Source organism: Athene cunicularia, assembly GCF_003259725.1.
Source record: "Athene cunicularia isolate RWA chromosome 2 unlocalized genomic scaffold, athCun1 chr2_part1, whole genome shotgun sequence".
Taxonomy (NCBI): domain Eukaryota; kingdom Metazoa; phylum Chordata; class Aves; order Strigiformes; family Strigidae; genus Athene; species Athene cunicularia.
This window is the reverse complement of record NW_020799095.1, coordinates 105,353,740-105,373,238: the sequence shown is the minus strand read 5'-3', so window position 1 is coordinate 105,373,238 and position 19,499 is coordinate 105,353,740.

Sequence of the window (19,499 nt, the reverse complement as noted above, 5' to 3'; positions counted from 1 at the left end):
AAGGAGACCTAAGATGGCCTTAAACTAACTAGCCCAGCTACCAGCAGCTGGGTATCTATCCACATATTTACTCATCTTCTTAGATTGTTTTTCACTTTGAGCTACTGCAGATTCACAGACTCAAGGTATTGTGAGTATATCTACAAAGTGCAGTCACAGCAGTATGGGCAGATATATTGTTAAGGGGAGAAAAGAAGAAAAGAAATTTGAAGAGAGAGAAAGAGAAGAAAGAGAAGAAAAGAAAGAAAGAAAGAAAGAAAGAAAGAGAGAAAGAGAAAGAGAGAGAAAGAGAGAAAGAGAGAGAAAGAGAGAGAGAGAGGAAGACAGAGAAAGAGAGAAAGAGAGAGAGAGAAAGAGAGAGAGAAAGAGAAATAAAGAGAAAGAAAGAGAAAAAGAGAGAAAGGAAAGAAAGAAAGAAAGAAAGAAAGAAAGAAAGAAAGAAAGAAAGAAAGAAAGAAAGAAAGAAAGAAAGAAAGAAAGAAAGAAAGAAAGAAAGAAAGAAAGAAAGAAAGAAAGAAAGAAAAAAGTGGCAGTTAGGGCCAAAAGAAGAAATTGCTGTCATGATGGGCTGTAACAAGATCCTTCATTCTTGGTCAAAAGTACAGTAGCACTATATCTTATCTGATATTTCCACTTCCCCTTCCCTGTTTCACTCACTGCCCCGTTCTTTTTGGTTCTTTATGGAGTCCTGCAGTCTCCTACAAGACTATCAAGAGCAAGTGGTGAAGCAATGTAGGCCATGAGGGGGCTAAGGTCCCCTGGGGGTTCGGAAAACCACCCTCTACTGACTGCCCTGTGGTGGGAATAAGTAACTGGTGTGACAAGAAAACGTTCAGGACCACAAAGTGTCTTATCCCAATCTCCTCATTTTGAGAATTATTCTCAAAACCCTAGAAGGTCATCTAAATGTTTGCTAAACCCAAACCATGGCTGTCAGTCAATACTCCTAAGACTGGACTGTGTCACAAGGCACTTTTCAGATAGCTTTGGCCCAATTCATCAAGGGTACAAAAATCAAAACAGGAGCTTCATCTATTATCTGGCAGAACTGTGGATCCTCTCCCAGCTTTTCCTGCCTTATTGGATTGCTGCACATCACCCATTTCCAGCACATAGCAGTGGGACTACAGCAGTTTCATTTACTTTCCTTTTCATTCACATCCTCAGAAAACTTCAATATACAAAATAGTACACCAGTGCAAAGAGGTGAGCCCCAGCAAATAGCCTGTCAGCTATTAAAAGTCTACTGCTTCTTTTCAGAAGGTGAAGATCCAGCTGTCTGCCTGTCTGCACCATCCAGCCAGGTGGGCTAAGCTCAGCAAATGCAAGGTAATCTTTGACGTGTGATCTGTCTGTGGATCCTTTCTGAGTCACTGGAAGGGGTGAAGGAATGTCAGACATACCATCTTTTATATGGGACCAGATAACTAAATGACAAGAATCCAAGTCCACAAAAGGAGTTTTTTTCCTAAAACTAGAAAAAAAGTCCTGCCAAAAGCCTGTCCTATTCTGCGTCTGAAAAACTGCAGTCAATTTTGTTTTCTTGTGCAAGTTTTTTCAGTGCTGCATCCAAATTTAACATTATAACCTTAGGATACGGTTCCCTGATTGTCCAGATAAACAATTGGTTTTTTTTTTTGCCACTGCTTGCTGATGTGTTTCTATGGTTGGAAGGCACTCTAGGCCTGTACCTTAACCTGGAATTTGAGTACTCAGATGCAGCTTCAGTGATGAAACTTGCTCTGCACACACACAGAGCTTCTTCTGTACTGACAGTTCCACTTTGGCAGTTACCTCCCACCTAAATCTGGTCACGAGTTAAAAATGTGGGAGTTTTGCGGCCAGCTTCTCTGATGCACCTGCTTTTCACGTTCGCCAGCAGTGTTGTGTTCTGTGCAAAACACAGGGACTCTGGCAAAACTTTCTAAAAAGTGTTGAACCTTTGAATGCAGCCTCAATTTTACACAGTTGCATAGCTGTAATAGCATCCACCCAGGAGATCACACACCTGGGTGTAGCGCATTTTTGAAGAGTGATTTCAAATGGCTGCCTCTTGCAAGAGCACCTAAACAAACTGTTTTGGGGGTAATATTCTGCTTCTCTTATTGAAGAAAGAAATAACATTTCTTGTGCAAGTGTGACTCTACCCAGAGAACAAGACAAATGACTGGGAATGGAGCTTCCTGGGTTCCTGATTGAAAGAATACAGTAGAATGCTTTAGGCAATAATAAAAACACTGACAGTCTCCTTTTCTTCTCAGCATGGTCATAAATAATTGTAACACTGTAATTTTCTTGATATTTCCTTCATTTCTAACTTTAACCTGTCTTGGGGAGTGCTTTGATAGAAGAACTCCTTGGTTTTCGGTTCTTTGATTGGCATGGACCACTCTGCATGGCTGAAAGACACAGCAGAAGATACTCTTACTCCCCTTCTCCTAGTGTGTCATTGTGGTCTTCACCACTTGCCTGAGGGTGAGTTAATACAGCAGTGCTCATGCTTCGCCTGTGGAGTTGCTTGGAGGAATGTATGGATGCGTGATTTGATGTGGATTTCCTCTGAAGACATCAGTGTCTTCATAGGTGCATCTTGCCATCTGCATGGAGCACTCTACAAGTCTGGGACCAACTTTTGGATGAGTTCCCCCTTTATGTGATATACAGCTGAAGTGGGTGCTGTTGTTTGTGTAGGTTTTCAAATGGATAATATTTTATCTTGTTTATGCTGGAATATATTTCCCCACCCCCCTTGAGTATCATCCAAGTGTAGAGGTGTTAAAAATAGGGATAGTTGCCCCACTGTAGCTACTGAGTAGAAAAATATCCCTCCACTTTTTTTAGTAAAATCACACGCAGTTTTAATGCATGACGTATTTCATGGCTTGTAAAGACACATGGGTTATGTATTTTTGTGATGAGATTCTGGTATACTGATGACTCACAAACCTTTCCTACTTCACTGGAGGTACACATTCTGCATAAAGCATTTATATACTACAGACAGGGGGAAAGGACAAATGCTTTTTTCTTCTCTTAAGAAAAACACAATGCTTTTTCTTCTCTTAAGAAAAACACATACACTCATCTCATAATTATGGAGATAAAATCAACTGGTGAAGACATACCACAATGAACTCTGCTGCAGAACTGCACTATATAGTTCTGGTGAAAAGATATGCACGATTTATGCTGGTTTAGTTTTAAGGTGAAACTCCTCTCTGGAGTAATGAATTTATTTTTCCTTGAGAACATGTCTGAAAATATCTTCAGCATAGTATAATCTGTCTGGTTATAAAGGTAAAGAGAGCTCATCAGAAGTATATTTTATGAGCTCTAAGTATAAAAGCTCCCTCAGATAGGAACAATATGACAGCTGGCAGACAAGCAGCAGACTCCATCAGAGGTGAAGAAAGCTACTCAAAGGTCCTTTAAACTGAGTAGTAGGACTTTTAACAAGTGGGGCCTCCAAACCCGATGAGAATATGTTTGGTGCACGTAGCTCTGCCACCACCCATCCTTGTTTGAATGGTCCATTACTGTAATCAGTCCTATTTTGGATGAACATGCAGTCCTCCTCTAATCACTCTCTTGCAGGATATCATGTTTCATTCCTGGGTTTCACGGTTCTGCATGATGCAGTTGGGTGTCGCTGCAGAAAGAGGACTGCTGTGCGTGTGAAGTATTTGAGTGATTGGAGCGGCAGGGCATAGTTGTGCAGGCTGCAGGAGGTGGGAGAAGGTGTGAATGCAGCATGAGCTGAGGGAGCCACTGTTCAGAAAGGGTGAAGCCAATCATTCAGAGCAAGACATTTAGAGGACAGAGAGGAGAGTCTGGGAGTGACTGATGAGAAAATTCTACAATGGGAATTTTTTACTTTTCCATAAGTGAGTCCCTGTGAAAAAACCCTTAGAAACACCTCCTCTCATGACAGAACTACAGCAACATTGGAGATAATGAAATAAGAAAGCAAAGGAGGAATTTCCTTCAAAAAATCTTAATTCTTAAATATACTTAAATATTTCTATTCAGATCAGTTCTCCACTCATCACTCCTAAGGCAAACTCTTGACCTTGTAACTCCTCAGTCAAGACCTATTATGACAAAATTGTCTTATTCCCTGGACAGCTGTCTCTTTCATGTGAGGTAAAAACCAGTACAGTACAGCTAATCAGTCTTACAGGTGTTTCATTTCTGTGTTCATTTTCTCTGTATTAGTCCTTTTTGCCACTCCTCAGATGTTTCTTTCTACCAAGAAAGATGGCCAACTGACTGTTTAGAGGAAAGCAGCTTGAAATGCAGTTGCTTTGTGTGAGGGATGTACCTCAAGTCCCAGCCTGTGCTGAGCATCCAAACAGAAGTTGCTCCCTTGGAAGTTGCTAGCCCCTCCCTTCAGGTTCCTTTCAAAGAGGTGATGATGCTCCAGACTCCTCTAGTTTTGTCTTGGTTCAGAATTTCTATTAGTGTCTTGATCCCTACCCTTTTCTCATCATTTTATTTCACTCCCTTGCGTTTGATTGTTTTCTAGACCTGTGGCAGCTTCTCAATGAGGAAATGGACTGTTTATTTCAGGTGGACCAACTCTATCATGTGAATGTGTCCTGAGGAACTTTGATATTGGCTGGGAAAAAAACAGCATGAGAATCTCAATGACACAAGGCCAGGCTGTGCTTTGTCTTATTTTTCAGCTTTCTGTTTTCATTACCTTGCTAGTTCTCCCCCAATTTTCTTGGGGGTTTTTGTTTGCTTGTTTGTTTGTTTGTTTTATGTTTCTTAGTAAAGGAAAACCTTACCTAGAAATTCTACTAGGAGGATGGGGAGGGAGAACCATAGTATGAAAGGATCAAGTATTACAGCAAATAGATACCTTGCTTGGAACATAACATTCAAACATGCAAAAGTGAAGCTAGGAGCCCCTTGGCCAGGGAGGTTAGGCTGAAAGCAAGTTAGGGCAGAGGGTCCTATTGCATTCCTTGCATTAGGGACAATGGCATCTGCATTCACTTCTCTCTACATTTCAGCGAGAACCATCTCCGTTGCCTCACAAAGTTAAATCACATTTAACAAAATCACAGAATCATAGAATAGTTTGGGCTGGAAGATCATCTAGTTCCAGCCTCCCTGTCATGGGCATGGACACCTTCCACTAGACCAGGTTGTTCAAAGCCCCGTCCAACCTGGCCTTGAGCACTTCCATATTTGTTGTGCTGCAAGCAAGGAGGTAGTTTTAAGGAAAGAAGTGCTAGCATCTTTTACATGCAGACTCATTAATTTCTGTGATGTGCTAATTCTGCTCACTTGGTTGAAGGTTAGTGCAGGCATTTTCTAACTGCTACCTATAATGCACTTCTAACTCCAAAGAAGTTAATTTCACAGCATTTATTTTCCTCCCTTTGCTTTTTTTTAGGTGGAATTATGTTGATATCATGTAAATTTACAGAGAAAATCTTTCTTCTCTATAAAGGTATAGTTGGACATCCACAGCAAAGGTGAGGGCTTCAAATGCTTATGAATGAAAGGACTCAATGGCAGTAAAATCAGTATGTTGTGCTTTTAGTATAAAGTATTCTGCCTCTGATGTTGAAAACCGATTGGCTTCTTTCAGATGTTATTTTGTTGTGCACCGATTGGCTTCTTTCAGATGTTATTTTGTTGTGCTGTCCAACAAAGATATTTAGAGTTCTAAGATAAATATGTATTTCAGGACCTTTCAAAAATGACTGTTTTTCTCCCCAAGGTGCTTTCATTTCTGAGGTAACTATACAGAAAATTCTGGAAGACGTTTTTTTTAGAAAGGTGGAATTTTTGTCCCTGCTTATGGAAAAGCAGGAATAAGCTGGGAAACGTAATGTCACATATGCTTTCCACAAAAAGAAGTAATCTAGCAGCAGTGGCCATGCATGAAGAATTGGAGTTTATGGAAGTACCAGCCCAGTGACACATTTGGTGAGAGTGGTCTTCCATGTCCAGGATGGTTGGCTTCTCCACTGGCTTTGCACCTGGCTGTTAGCGTGGGTGCAGAAGTGTGAGTCTTTCAGATTGCTTACTTTGAAGTGGTGTCTCTGACTATGATATGAGTCAAAAATTAATTGAGCCTGAAACCTAAATTAAATTTCGATTAGTAAGTTGCTGTCTATGCTGTTGAAGAGCTTCCTGCCATAGTTTCCCTTTTGCAACAGCCTGCTGTGCGATCAGATGAACAACTAGAGTTGATGCAAGGCTGAGAGATTGCAAGAAGGTGGGGGAAAACAGGGATTGAATTTTTAGTATCTGTTAGATCAGTTTACCTGTAACATGAAACTTCGTTTTACACCCATCTCACTGAGCAGCTAAACTTCAGCCAGATCGCTCCACAGGCATGTTATGTTCAAGATCTGAAGGGCCTCCTATTTTCACGTGCCCCATTACACACAAGCACATTGCTGTTAGGCTTGTTGGCAGAAAGTAACTCTTCCAAAGAATGTAGTGTATTGCCTCAGTTACGCCCCAGAAAAAGGAGCAGTGAATATGAAGCCAGAAAAAAAAACCAAAAACCTTCAAGCACTAGGTATAGGAAAATAGTTAGGCTTGAAAATAGACTGCCAAATGTACTGCCCTGCGCTGCAGCATGCCTTCAGAGTGGCCTTTGGGGAAGAATTGGTCAGGAAATGCTGGACATGAGATTATAGTATCTTTTGTGCACAAAAGGACATTTCACTTTGGAAGAGAGAAGTGACTGGGATGCTGGATCTCCTCGCCTGATTTTTAGGGCTGCAGGCAAGTGTCTGCACCTGTGTCTGGGTCCTGCCCTGCCGTTAAGCCAAACGAGCATGATGTTCAGTGGAAAAGGATGGGACATGACATATTGCTGGATGTGACAGGTAACTGCATGAGGAGTTGACAGAAGCTAGAGACAGCGCCATGAGGGATGGCTGGATTTCATAGGTGGCTAAGAGGGTGTTACGTGAGAAATGGCCACAGATAAAGGAGCTGGGGAGTGCTGGGGACTTTCCCGGCTGTAGTAGTGCAAGGGTATCAGTGCCTAGGTAACCGTATCAGTAATACTTTATTTGGGTATAGATGTTGCAAAACTGGCACCTACAGGAAAAAAAGGGCTGCTGTTTATATGGGAAAACATTGTTGTAGGCAAAGGGAGGTATGAGGGTGGCAGAAAGGAGCATCAAAAATGGGATGGGATAATAAGGTGCACAAATCCTTTGGGCAGTGCTGCCTGGGAGGTATCCGATGATCAGCCCAGCTTAAATAAACCAAACATCTTCTTCTGACCATACCACAGGGATCCAAGCTGTGGCTGGGAGGTCCAGGGTGAAGGACGGGGTGGTCTCCTGGTTCCACAAGGGGATACCTAGGTGAACTGATGGGGCATCCTAGTGTCACTGTGTCTGCGTCTATTCCAGTTTTGAGGGCACTGGCAGCTGCTGTCACTTCTAACATGGACAGGCACAGTGCTGGGGCACCTTATCTGGGACAGATAAAACTGCTGGCCCCAATTTGCAGACTGGCATTTTGTCCCAAGAATATATAAGAATAAAAAGATAATAATCTTATTTCAAGTAAAATATAGTTGAGAATGTTCTGTAAAACTGTAAAAAAAGAAAAAAAGTTAAAAAATGTTCTGTAAAAAAAAAATCAGAAAAGGAAAAATAACCCATAAAAGGTTTGTTGGAAAAAACCATTTATTATTTGCATGGGGTGCAGGGGGTTAATTTCTCAGTGTTGTTACGCTGATCAAGTGGGAATGCTTGGAGGACTAATCATAAATAATCATAATCATATCCTGCCTAGATAGATATGGGTTTAAACATAGATGCAGTTGCCTGCAAATTGTTCTATAAAGATACTGAAGGCAAAGAGGAGTTATGTGAAATTAACATCAGAATGGGCTAATTAAGATCTTCAGATAGGTGCTTAAAACTGGGTTATTATGTAGAATGTTGCTTAGTTGACTGTGCCTTCTAAAAATGCTGTTTTCTTGAGTGGTTTGGGGGTTTTGGTGAGTTGTTTGTTTTTTTTTTTAACTTAGCATGTGTCGTCCCCCCCCCTCCCTCTGTTTTGACCTCTGATGGACACACAGGTGTACAGGGAAGTCTGACCCAATGAACTGCAGCTGGCAAGTGTTGAGCCCACTCTGCAGTTTCTCAGTCCTGCTGCCTCCCACGTGTGTTGCTGGGGAAGCCTCTGGGAACACACTGGCACTGAATAACATTGACAAGAAAAAAAAAAACTTTTGAAGCAGCACTTTTTTTTCTGTTGTCTTAAGGGTTACTGAGAGAGTCTCTGTCCACACACACTGAACATTGCCTTCTGAGCGGGTCTTGTGGTTGGTTAAAAACTCCTTACATTTTCTCCTGAAAAATTCACTGTCTGTCCTGCAGTTTTCCATTTCACCCAAGGGCCTTTTGGCTAACTCATTAATTCATTCAGTAGAAGCAACTGGAAAGCAGGAATAAACTGGACATGACAGAGCTGTAACAAAAGCGTTGGCTGTGGCAAAGGAAAGGAAATGCTTCGTCTCCACATCAGCACTTCCACATGAAGGGATAAAAGGTACAGAGCTAACCAGAATTCATCAGTGGCTTCTTTTCCATAAATAATTTAAGTTGTTCTTATTTTTTCAGAAAATAAAAATGTTCTTAAGATCTAGAAGGGTTCTGCACTCATGCCAAAAATGTTGAATCTTTCCAAACTTCATGGCAGATCAGAAGCAGTTTCAATCCTACGTAATTGCAGGTACTGTGTTGGTACAAATACCTGAAAAGTACTTGTCTGGGACACTACTCTGGAAAGCAAATGTTCACATCTCCCCATATGTAGAGGATCAAGTCTGAGCTCCAAAGGGCAGCCATCAGCATTAGAGGGAACGCATCTCCCCAGCTGCTTTACTACCACTGCTTTTAGCGTGGAAATATTTTGTAATACTCCTAAAACAGAAGCACATGAATTCACACACTTTGCTTTCAGAGCAGATGCATTTTTAGGGGTTTTTTTATCAGCTGTGCCCCTAACGACAATTGAGGGTTCAGGTCGAATGCATGTTGTTATGCTACTTTTATGTGTGGTTATTGGGACTGCTTCTTGTTCGTGTGATAGTTGCCTGCCAGCTGGTGGCTAGATTCTGCTGGACAATTAGCGATTTCCCCCATCTGCTGAATAGATTTACTCCACATGCATCTCTCATGTGATAACATCTGAGGTTCAAATAGACATGTTTTGGTAAAAGGCTGTTTTTCACTGTCCAGAACAGGGCTTTCTCCTATGTGCTTTGCATGTTTTCGGGGAATGATGGCTTTTGAGAGATGGAAGCGCCGTTTAAGTGGTCTGTGATACTCTAGATGCACCAGACCCTGGTGCTTGCAGTTCTCCTTTAAATGAAGCAAAACTACAGAAACGGTGTACCTAATTTGGCAAATAATAAATAGCAAGATTTTTTCCTCTTCGCACAAACTTTATTCATAATTAAGTGTCAAACTCTTTTGGTGACCAGCTTTGTTTCCACCTCCTGCACAGCTCCAAATTAACAGATACCCTGTAAAACGAATCACTGCAGGACTGAATTGTTTCAGAGCCCACTTCACTACATCTCATCCTGCCAAATTCCAGCTGATCGTAGAAGTCATGCTGTGCACCCATTTAAATTGAAAAGCTCACAGGCTTGGTTGGGCCATTTCAAAGTTTGAAGAGATTTAGCTCTAATCCTCTTAAAATATTAGGCCATGTGACCTTGCATACCATATTGTCAGTGGGATAAAGATTCCTTTGATTTTTATTTACACTTCTTCACATGGGAGGAGGCAGGTTAATTCATTACATCTCAGTGCCACCTTTGGCTCCCCATCCCCTCCCTTAGGTCACTCATGTGGATGTAGGAATGCTTCGGCAAGTATAGTTTGCATTTTTCTGCAGTTCTCTGTTCCAGTTTGTTCTCCAGAGGCACTCTTACAAGATGTCAGCTTTGCAGGAAATAAATGGTTTCATTTTTGCATAAGAGATGTCCTTCCATCTATCTTTATGGAATGGAGTTTTTCACTATAAATGTTTCATGCAGACAATTTCAACAATTCATGTACTTGCTTCTACTTTATAACTTTTCAATTAAACAATGGTTTTTAAAAGCTGGCAGTAGTTCTAACCCATTGTTGTTATGAATTTTGCCTTCAAGGTTTTTTTTTATGTTTACAGTGTAGCAAAAAAAAAAAGGCATAAGGAGTATAGGAAGAAAAATGCTGTACCCATGGAGGATAATGGCTTTGAAAAAAACAGAGTACACAGAAGTGCCACAGCCGCTATCTTCATTACTTTGCATAGTTATTTATACACATGCAAAACTAGTAAAAATTTTTAATTTACCAGTGGGCTCATCTAGGAAACTAGGTTCCATGCAAAGAAAAATATGGGGCTTTTCTGCCTAGGAGAGAAGGGAAGGGGAGAGAATAGTTTTCAGAGCTAAATTGAGATAGTTTTGGTGCTGTCCAAGCATTCAGTATGTTGACAATAGAAAAAAATTTTCAATAGGCTGGGTACTTTCTGTGAAAATACGATTTTAAACAAAAACCTAATTTTTCTATCTAGTATTGCATTCAAATTTCGTCTAGTGTCGTTTCCCTATAGTCTTCCATAAGTGCAAACTAAGAGTGAAGCGGGGGTGGTTTGAGTCCCAGTGCTAAAGATACACTACTTGCCTATAAATTCATGAGTTTAAAGTCAGAATATTAACCTGTCCTGCTATCTGCTAGTAACCAACCTCTTATACCATAGCAATATTGCAAAGGTCAGGTTTTGTCCATTGTCTCTTCCTACATATCCTTCCTTCTGAAAGAATTAACTCTTGTTACTCATCTCCACACTTCCCAATGCTTCATCAGGCAACAGCGTAGTTTGTAAATTATTTAAATACATAAAAGCCCATTAATCAAAACAAATTTACCATGTGATCTAATATAAGGCAACCTTGATCCAAGCTTTATCTGTCCAGCTGCATTTTCAGATGAAAATATCTGTTCCTACAAGAAACTGTACATGCATGGCCTTTCCCATTGGCAACAATCTGTGATGATTTCTGTAGGATTTAATAGCCCTTCAAACATGTAAAACTGTATCCTAAGGGGGATAACTTTAAGGGACATCTTCCAATTTAAATGTCACCTTGATCTAAGAATTATTCCTGCTCTTACTAGCAAGTACCTACATTTTCAGATTGCCAAAGGTGAAAAAAAAACATTTCTTTAATTCTACTACTAATATTTATTCTACACATTCAGATACATTTTCTTTTTCAGACGAATCTACAATACATTAAAGCTTTAGAAGAAATACTTTCATTTTTGGGGTCAGGGACGGGAGAATAAGGCTATACAGTTAGCTATAGCAATTTGGAGGCTTGCCTCAATTCCTGACTGAAAAGGAAAAGGTCACACTTAAAATATGTAAAAAAGTCTATAGGTTCTGGTTCACTTTTCCTTGTATCTAGCTGCAGCTAAAACGATTTCCTTCTCCCCACCACATCTACTCCCAAAAGCAGGAGTGAGGGTTGTAACAAGGGCAGCTAACTCCAAGATAGATGATGAGTCAGAGGCTTCAGCTGTGATTTGTGCAGCCTGGCATATTAATGTAAACTGATAGCAGCTTATAATGAGCATCTGCTATTGCCTCCTGTTAAAGATGAGGTACTGGACTTGCTGGACCTTTGATGTGACCCAAGTACAGCCACTCTGCTGCTCTTTGTAAGGGCTTGAACCATTACTGCAGCTGCTCAGGAGCAGAAAAATATCATGCAAGAGCTGACCATCACAAATTCCTCGGACACCTCTGTGTAAATCAACTGATCTTGGGAGTCCACGGCAAGAAAAGTTAGGATTAGTCTTTGGGGGAGAAGAGAAGGACATAGGAACTAAAACTTGAAGCTATAGATGGACTGCACCCCTGAAATGGGCTTACATTTTTAAAACTAATTTGAGGTTTGGTTTCTGTTTGGACTCTGAAGGTTTAAAATGTACCAGACATAGTGATGTGAACCCCAAACAGTATTGTGGGGGCTGGGGGCTATGTCCCATCAAAAGGGAGCCCAGCCAGTGTCAGGTATGTGTGAGAATGATCACTCACACAGTTTCTCCCTGAATAGTCAGTTTTAATTTGTTGTCTTGCATCTTTTGTACTCCAAGAAAAGTGATATATGTGAGAAGGGAAAAAAAAAAAAAGAAGTGTCTAAAGAAAACTGAGGTTGCAAATTTGCAAGGAGATTTGGGAGCAGATGTGAAAATTGAGGCTGCTTTTGATTCATTTTAAATAGCTGGATGGCAAGTCAATGGTATTTCTCTAAATGCATGGTTATAGGCTGAACAGGTATATAGCACATATCAGAGTGTTAGATCTATAGATCGCTGCTCTGGAATGGTATATAACCTGTGCGGAAAATTAAATGTCATCCCACGTTTAGTATTTGATACAGTGAAATAGGACTTTTGAGACCTGGGTAGAGAATTGAGGACTAAGTGAATACTTTGAGATCCTGTTGCTGCCACGTGAAGGAGGAAGGCACAAGGCTCATGCTGGAGCAGGTGGGGGTGCCACAGCCTGTTCCTTGTGATGAAGTGACTGGATTAGACAGTTTCCACATAAACAGATATAGGGAAGGTTATTACTATCTTAGAGCACTGGCAGCCAGCAGCAGCAATGTGAGAGAAGTGCCAGGTTATAAGCAGAGACTTTTTCTTGGGATTCAAGCTGTTGCTTTTCTAGCTTTCCATCCTTTACCTCTTCTGAGTGATCTGATGAAATTATTAGTTGCCGTGATAGGTGATAAATGAAGGGGGATAAGAATGGCTTTGACTAGAAATTAGGAGTGGGCTTTATTTTATAATTGCTTCCAAAACTGCTTTTTTGCCCTTAAATGGTTCCTCTCTTCGTCCCTGCAGAGGTTGCCTACTCTCTCTCTTCTCCTCTCTGCTTATGCCTTTATCAGCAAAGCTTATTCCTCCTCTGCGTTTGCCCAAAGGCAAAGCAGAGCCCAGTTGTCCCACCTGTGGGGGCTGCATAACCAGCTGCTGACCGCGGGGCAAACCACATGCCCAGAAACACACTGTGGGCCTTGCCACGCCACCCAGTGCAGCTGGCATGGGAACAGCTGGGGACGGAGAGGGAATGGGCTGGTTTTTGAGCTGAAAAGAAACTGTGGGCAAAAGGAAGGTAATTCCCCCATTGGGCTTTCTGGCATATTTTGGGAAGCTTGATGATAGCCGCATGTTTTGATTTTGAGTCATGCAGTGAGGTGGGGTGCCTCGGTTTAGCAGTATGGTTAAGTTGTTTCTTTTTCCATTTGAAAAAGAAAGCAAATTCAAAAGTGAGAAATATGAAAACGTGCCCAAACATTTGTGTTAGGAGTACGGGAGGTTAAAAGGAAAAGGAAGAAAGCAACACTAAATAACAAATGCACTACACGCTGACAGAATGACCTGGGGAGAACCCCTGTGGAGAGGGAGCAGGCAGCGGACCCTCCACCGCTCACAAACAGGCAATGAAACCTGGGAAGAGTGGAGTGGAAACCTGTGGAAAGTTTGAGATTAGCTCACAGGGACTGAGAGGATAAAACTCATTAGAGATGGGAGAGGAACTGTAGAAAGCAAAGAGCTGTCAGATAACACACATTCTTGGGGTAGAAACCAGTTGAGTTGTGTGGTAAATGCTGGCAAAGAATGATCATTACAGTGTGTCCTCACTCCAGCATAAACATCACCTGACAGGCTCTCAGGAAAAGGAACAGATCTTAAAAAAGTAGCTTTTGCTTTTTGATTGAGAGTGGAGAGAACTATGGGTGTAACAAGCACAAGCTGTTTGAATTTGGTGCTATTTAAGAGGTGATCGCTTTAAGTATAGCAATACCTCCTAGCTGTACAGGACTCCCTGAAATCTCAGAGGCTTGAAAATGAAAGGTGGCTGTCGTTCAGTGCAAGAAGTCCTTCCTAAAGTTTCTGACTGTGACAAGGAAGTGATATGATGGCTGAAGCAAAATATTCCAATAAACACAGTCTCTCAGGGAGTGAATCCCCGTGGGCAGCAAACACAGCACCTAGACTGCTGCATCAGAAGGTGGAAGCAAGTTAGATTATAAATGCAACAATAATTACAGTATTGTTGAAGACAATTTCACTATAAATGAAAAATTCAGATGAAGCAAAGGAGTAAGTGATGCTATGAGAGACTGCTCTGATATCTGAGGGTAAAATAAAAAAGATTGGCGCTGGAAGAACACCAGGTCCACAAAAAATAATGTAACAAAGTGACTGGTCAGCACTTTCAGGGAGGAGATGCAGGCAGACAAAACGAAAAATGAATAAAGGATATTCAAAGATCTGAAAGGGACAAAGAAGGCACTTCCAAGTCCTTGGGGTGAACAAAATAAGGGAGACAGGCGTGCTAATGAAAGGCCTGGGAAATGTGTAAAATATGTTCCACTCTCAGTAACTAAACAGATGTTTTTTATTTCTGCAATGGCTAGAAAAAGAGACAGCATGGGCAAGAGCCAGAGTCAGGCTTGGTTGGAGGGGATGGCATCAAAAGAGGTGAGCCCTGAGAGGGCAAAGAGGAGTGCTCATGGCTATCAGAACACACAGGAAGGGGATCCTTTTCTTGGCTGTGAATCCACAGTTCCAGGTTTGCCATGCCTCAGCCACCAGCAAACATCTACAAATACTCCTCCAGAGGAGGTGGGTGTTTTCTGCTGCTGAGCTCATTACTGAATGGCCAAATCATTAGTGAGAGTTGTTTGCTCTGAACCGAGGTGCTGTTGGTGGTTGTCAGGACTCCAGAGCACTGATAACCTGTGCCATCATGGCCACAATGCTGCTTGCGGGGATTTACATCTTACTGTGACATGGCTGCAGGGTCCTTCTGCACAAGCATGCAAACCCTCTCCTCTAGGGGAATGATGGACCTATTACTCTTACTGAATGTGCTGTAGGCTCCAAGGCACATAGATGTGTCTGGCCCACTCTAAAGATCCTCTATTATGTGCGGACACCTTTCCATTTGGAAAACTGCTGGACTAAATATAGCAGCAGACAAAATCTAGCAGCATGGGCTTTGTCTGTGCTCCTTAGCTCCCTGGCTGGATATCTTGGAGATTTTACAACCCCACACCAAAATGCCGAGTGGCTATGGTTGTACATAAGATCAAGGGTGACCATACTTGACTGTGTTGAAGTAAAAGTCCTCAAAAAATCTGGGACCTATTTGTGTGACTCTTGAGAAATATCTGCTGGGTTTTTAATGTCATCTCAGTGGTTAATGCATAAGGCAGGAGTGCATGGTAGCAGTGGCTGCATGTGCTGTGCTGTGGCCCCATGTCAGAGAGGTGAAGTGGAGGTGCCTGCCTCCCTTCTCACAGCCCTGTTTCTGGGGACAGGCACTCACGCTGGCATGCAGACCTTGAGACAGGCAGGTGCTCCAGCCTGTGTGCCTGGGTGGACAACTGGAAGAAATGGGGTGCGAGGGCACATTTTGGTGGGTTGATGTGTTTTTTAAATGCAGCCTCACTACATCAGCTTCCCATCTTTAAAATGGAGGGAATATAAACTCCTCTCTAATTTAAAGATAAATTAACTTCTGCTTCTGAAGCATTCAAGTGGCATATTGAGGAGCACCACAGGAGAGTCCATGAAGAGATAAATTATTTTATACAGAGAGAAGGGATTTGGTTAGTGTACAGTTAAGCAGAGCCTGGAACTAGATGTTAGGTGAAGGGAATGAAACAATATATTGCACAGCTGTGCACTGGCACCATCTATTGCACTGAATGAGGCACAGGGTTTCATCAGGAAAAATAGCATGTGGCCTTATAATTAAAGACTGTATTGTAAGTGGAAGGGGGGCAGAAAATCTTAAACCTGCCATTTCCTAACCTTTGAACAGTTGACTTTGCACCCACAATGTTCCTTTACTGTTGTTTTTTTTTTGTGTGTGTAGCACAATACAAAGCAGAAAGGGCTTTTATTATTAAACAGAAGTGACAACAGGATGGATATCTGTGGCACCAGGCTGCACAGGAATGTAGTGGAGTCAGCAGTCCAGTCCATGATTGTTTAATCCAGGATTTAGGCAGTCTCCAGGCAGTAATACATCACCGTGCAATCTCTGTTCATCAGCCTGCAGGTTAGAGAGGAGCAGGTAAGGGCCGCATCTCTGTATTTCTGCCCCCAATTATTTTGTTTCCCATGTTGTCACTTGTATCACTGCAGATCAGGTTAATGCAGGAAAAGATGCACGTTTTGCTTATATCTCACACGCTGTCCAAGAGGCAAGCAGTGAATACACTTCAGTATATACTCCTTGCTTTCACCATGTGTTTTGTGCTGCCTTGCAGAACTCTTTTGTGTTTAACAAAAGTGAAACGATAACACGGGGGTAGTAGAGAAGCAAGTTGACTTTTGGTGCTTAGAAGCAATAATAGATGCTTGCCTCTTTATGAACTTTCTGTCATTCAAGTTTAACCTTTACATGCCTGTGTAGGATAAGAGATAGATTAGGTTTGCAGGCCAACTGAAAAAAAAAAAAAAAAAAAAAAAAAAAAAAAAAAAAAATTGCATTGTGTCAGGTGGCAGTTGTTCTCCTCCTTTTTGAAGCAGCTCTGATACACACAGGATAGTGTAATGCCATGGTGTTACAGCCTCCTCTATTCTGTAAGTGCTTAGAACAGTGTTTTCAGAGGAGCAGGAGATCCTCAGACAGCAAATTTAAGCCTACAGTAACATGCCCAGTTTCTTAGCTTATTGTTTCAAGTTTGCTTTCAGACAGTGTGAGACCAGTACCACAGCCAGATGATGCTGTGCTATGCTCAGCCAAGTGATCCCGCCCCTGCATCACTTCCTATCTTGTGCACCATGCAAAAGAAGTTACATGGGGATGGGAATGAGAAGCCCAAGTGGGTAGATCTGCTGCCCTACTAATTACCTGGTGGCAAGACAGGTTTATGCTGACTTAAGACCTAGAGCCACAGTTGCCTTGTGTACTGTCATTAAGTGACACAGACCATCAGGTTCCTGCAGACCATGGGCTGCAAATTGCTCTAATGGTTTGGTCAGTAAATGAAATGGAAAGAATTTATGAATAAATTTATACAATAATTAAGTATCCCCAGGGTTGTTATATGCAAGTAAGAACTGCAGGACTAGGGATACACAGGCAAAACCAGTGCAGATACTCTTTCTGTATCCTCTGCTATATCTCTCCTCCAGGACTGGGGGCACCAACTTCCACAAGACTCTCCACTCTGTTCAGTGTTACCAGAAACCTAGTTCTGCAGTCCGAGTCAGACCCTTCCCTCAAGGGTGCACATTTGTTTACATTTGGAGGCATGAGGGACCTTAATGTGATGAGGAGTTGGGACTCTGGTGTATGCTGAAGTCTCTTTCCCCTGCCCTGAAAGCAGCATAAGTGAAGGCCCTGAACTGAGTGAGAATGTAATGGTATGCAGCATCAGCTAGTCTAAAACAGAGCTGCTCTCATTCCTTCATCCCTTCTGACCCCAATTTTATGTTTGCATCCTTCCTTTTTTTTCTGCTGCTTGTAAAGTCATGGCATGAGATCTGAACTAGCTGAATGCTCCTGAAGCTTTTTTCTTTATGGTTTTACACAGTTAATTTCATCTCCCCAAACAAATTCTTCATGCAGCTATGTGGATATCAATCCTGGTGCAAGGGAGGGAGAAAGAGCACAGCTAGGGGCAAAGCCACAATGCCAGGCTGGGGCACAGCTGAGTTGGATCAGCCTCACCTACTAAGGAATCGTGGATTCATTAAATATTCCAAGGGCTTCATGTTGCTTCTGGCCCTGCAGAAGTGAGCTATATACAGTCCTTGATTACAGACTATGCCTAAACAATTGTCTAGCCCAAAGACATGACTAGAAATCTCTATTGCTCCTATTGATCCAGAATGAAAAGCCCTCTAGACCTTGCCTCCACCTTCCAAAGCAGTCCTTCCCAGTATTTGTTGTTGCTTGCATGCGTTAATGTTTCTAACAACTTTGATCCTTTTATATTCATCATGTAGGCTGGTAACAGGCTGTGGTTTAAATGTATGACATGCTTGTAGTACAGGGATTGAGCAAAATAAAACTAATTCCAGGAAGGTGAGGAGAGTAACAGAAAAAGGCAGTGATGAAGAACTAGTGGAGGAAGCAATACAAAAAAAATAATCCAAGCCATCTTTATAGATCAGCCAGTATATTTACAGCTACTGTTGAGAGATGAGTTATTGAATGATACCTATTTTCACCCTGGTCATAGATTTCAGAAATGCATGCAAGTAGAATTATCTTCACCCAAGCAGTAAACGTTTGGACAGTTATCAAATCTAAACGTTGTTTATGAATTGATTTTTGCCTCCTTAAGTTCAGCTTGGATATCCTTGCAGCATGCCAAGCGCCGTAACCAGCCTGACAGATTACACAGGGGTTATGTTTTGCGTCTGGAATCCTGTATGCAGCACTCGTCCTGGAGAGATGCTTTCCGATATCTGTTCTTGGGGTGAGAAGAAAAAGGCAGCCACAGGAAGATGTACCCTTCTTCTCTGAAAATGTAATCATAAAGGCTATGTTCTTTAACTACAGTCCTTTGTTAATGTGCAGTTAACTCTAGTTATTCTTCTGAGTTCTCACTCTTTATTGGTACCATGAGCTTTGAGCATAAGAGGGGCTTGACATTTTCTGTGAGGCCAAATCCTATGGTCAACTCTCCGCTTTAACTCGTGCAAATTCCTAATGTGAAAACTGCAGGGATTTATCTGCATACAGGCTTTTAGAATTTTATCAGCTGTAAAATTGTCTATAATAAGGACTTCACTCCAGTCTCTAAAGAACCTGTGCTGGCTGCTGTCAGGGACAGAACTTGGAGCCGAATGGATTAGTGAAGTAATCTGGTAATGCAATTTCTTCATATTTAATCAAGGGAGCATCTATTCTGCAGTCCCAAATGCTTCTTGGCAAAACACACTGGCAGCACTGAGCTCTGGCAAGATGGCAGTGTTGTTACTTCTCCCAAAGGGCCAGAACTAAACTACCTCCCCTTTCCTCTGGGAAAGGCTATAAATAGAGGTCTACTGGAAGACTAAACTCAGGTTCACAGAGGCAGCTGCTGGCTGGGACTGCAGTTGACCCCCTATCCTTTCTTCATCTTCACTCTCCCTTCCTTGTTGGTGTTTGTGAGATTTTGAGGTGAGAATGTCCAGGAAATTAAACCAGCTGAAAACTAATCATAGGAACAGAAGAGTCTGATGCTTACACATACTGCATGTTGCTTCTTCCGTGTTTCTGGCTACCCTCGGATAAGCCAACTCTACCTTCCACATGACTTTCTGAAGTTCTGGACAACAAAGTAAACAACGTGCAAGCCGTTTTAGGGGTATAACTTAACTGCCAGAGAAAGGCACTTTTTATTCATAAATACAGGGTCAAACTGGAAAACGTCAATCACATATTATTTACTAACTGCAGTAACAATTACTATTTCTGTA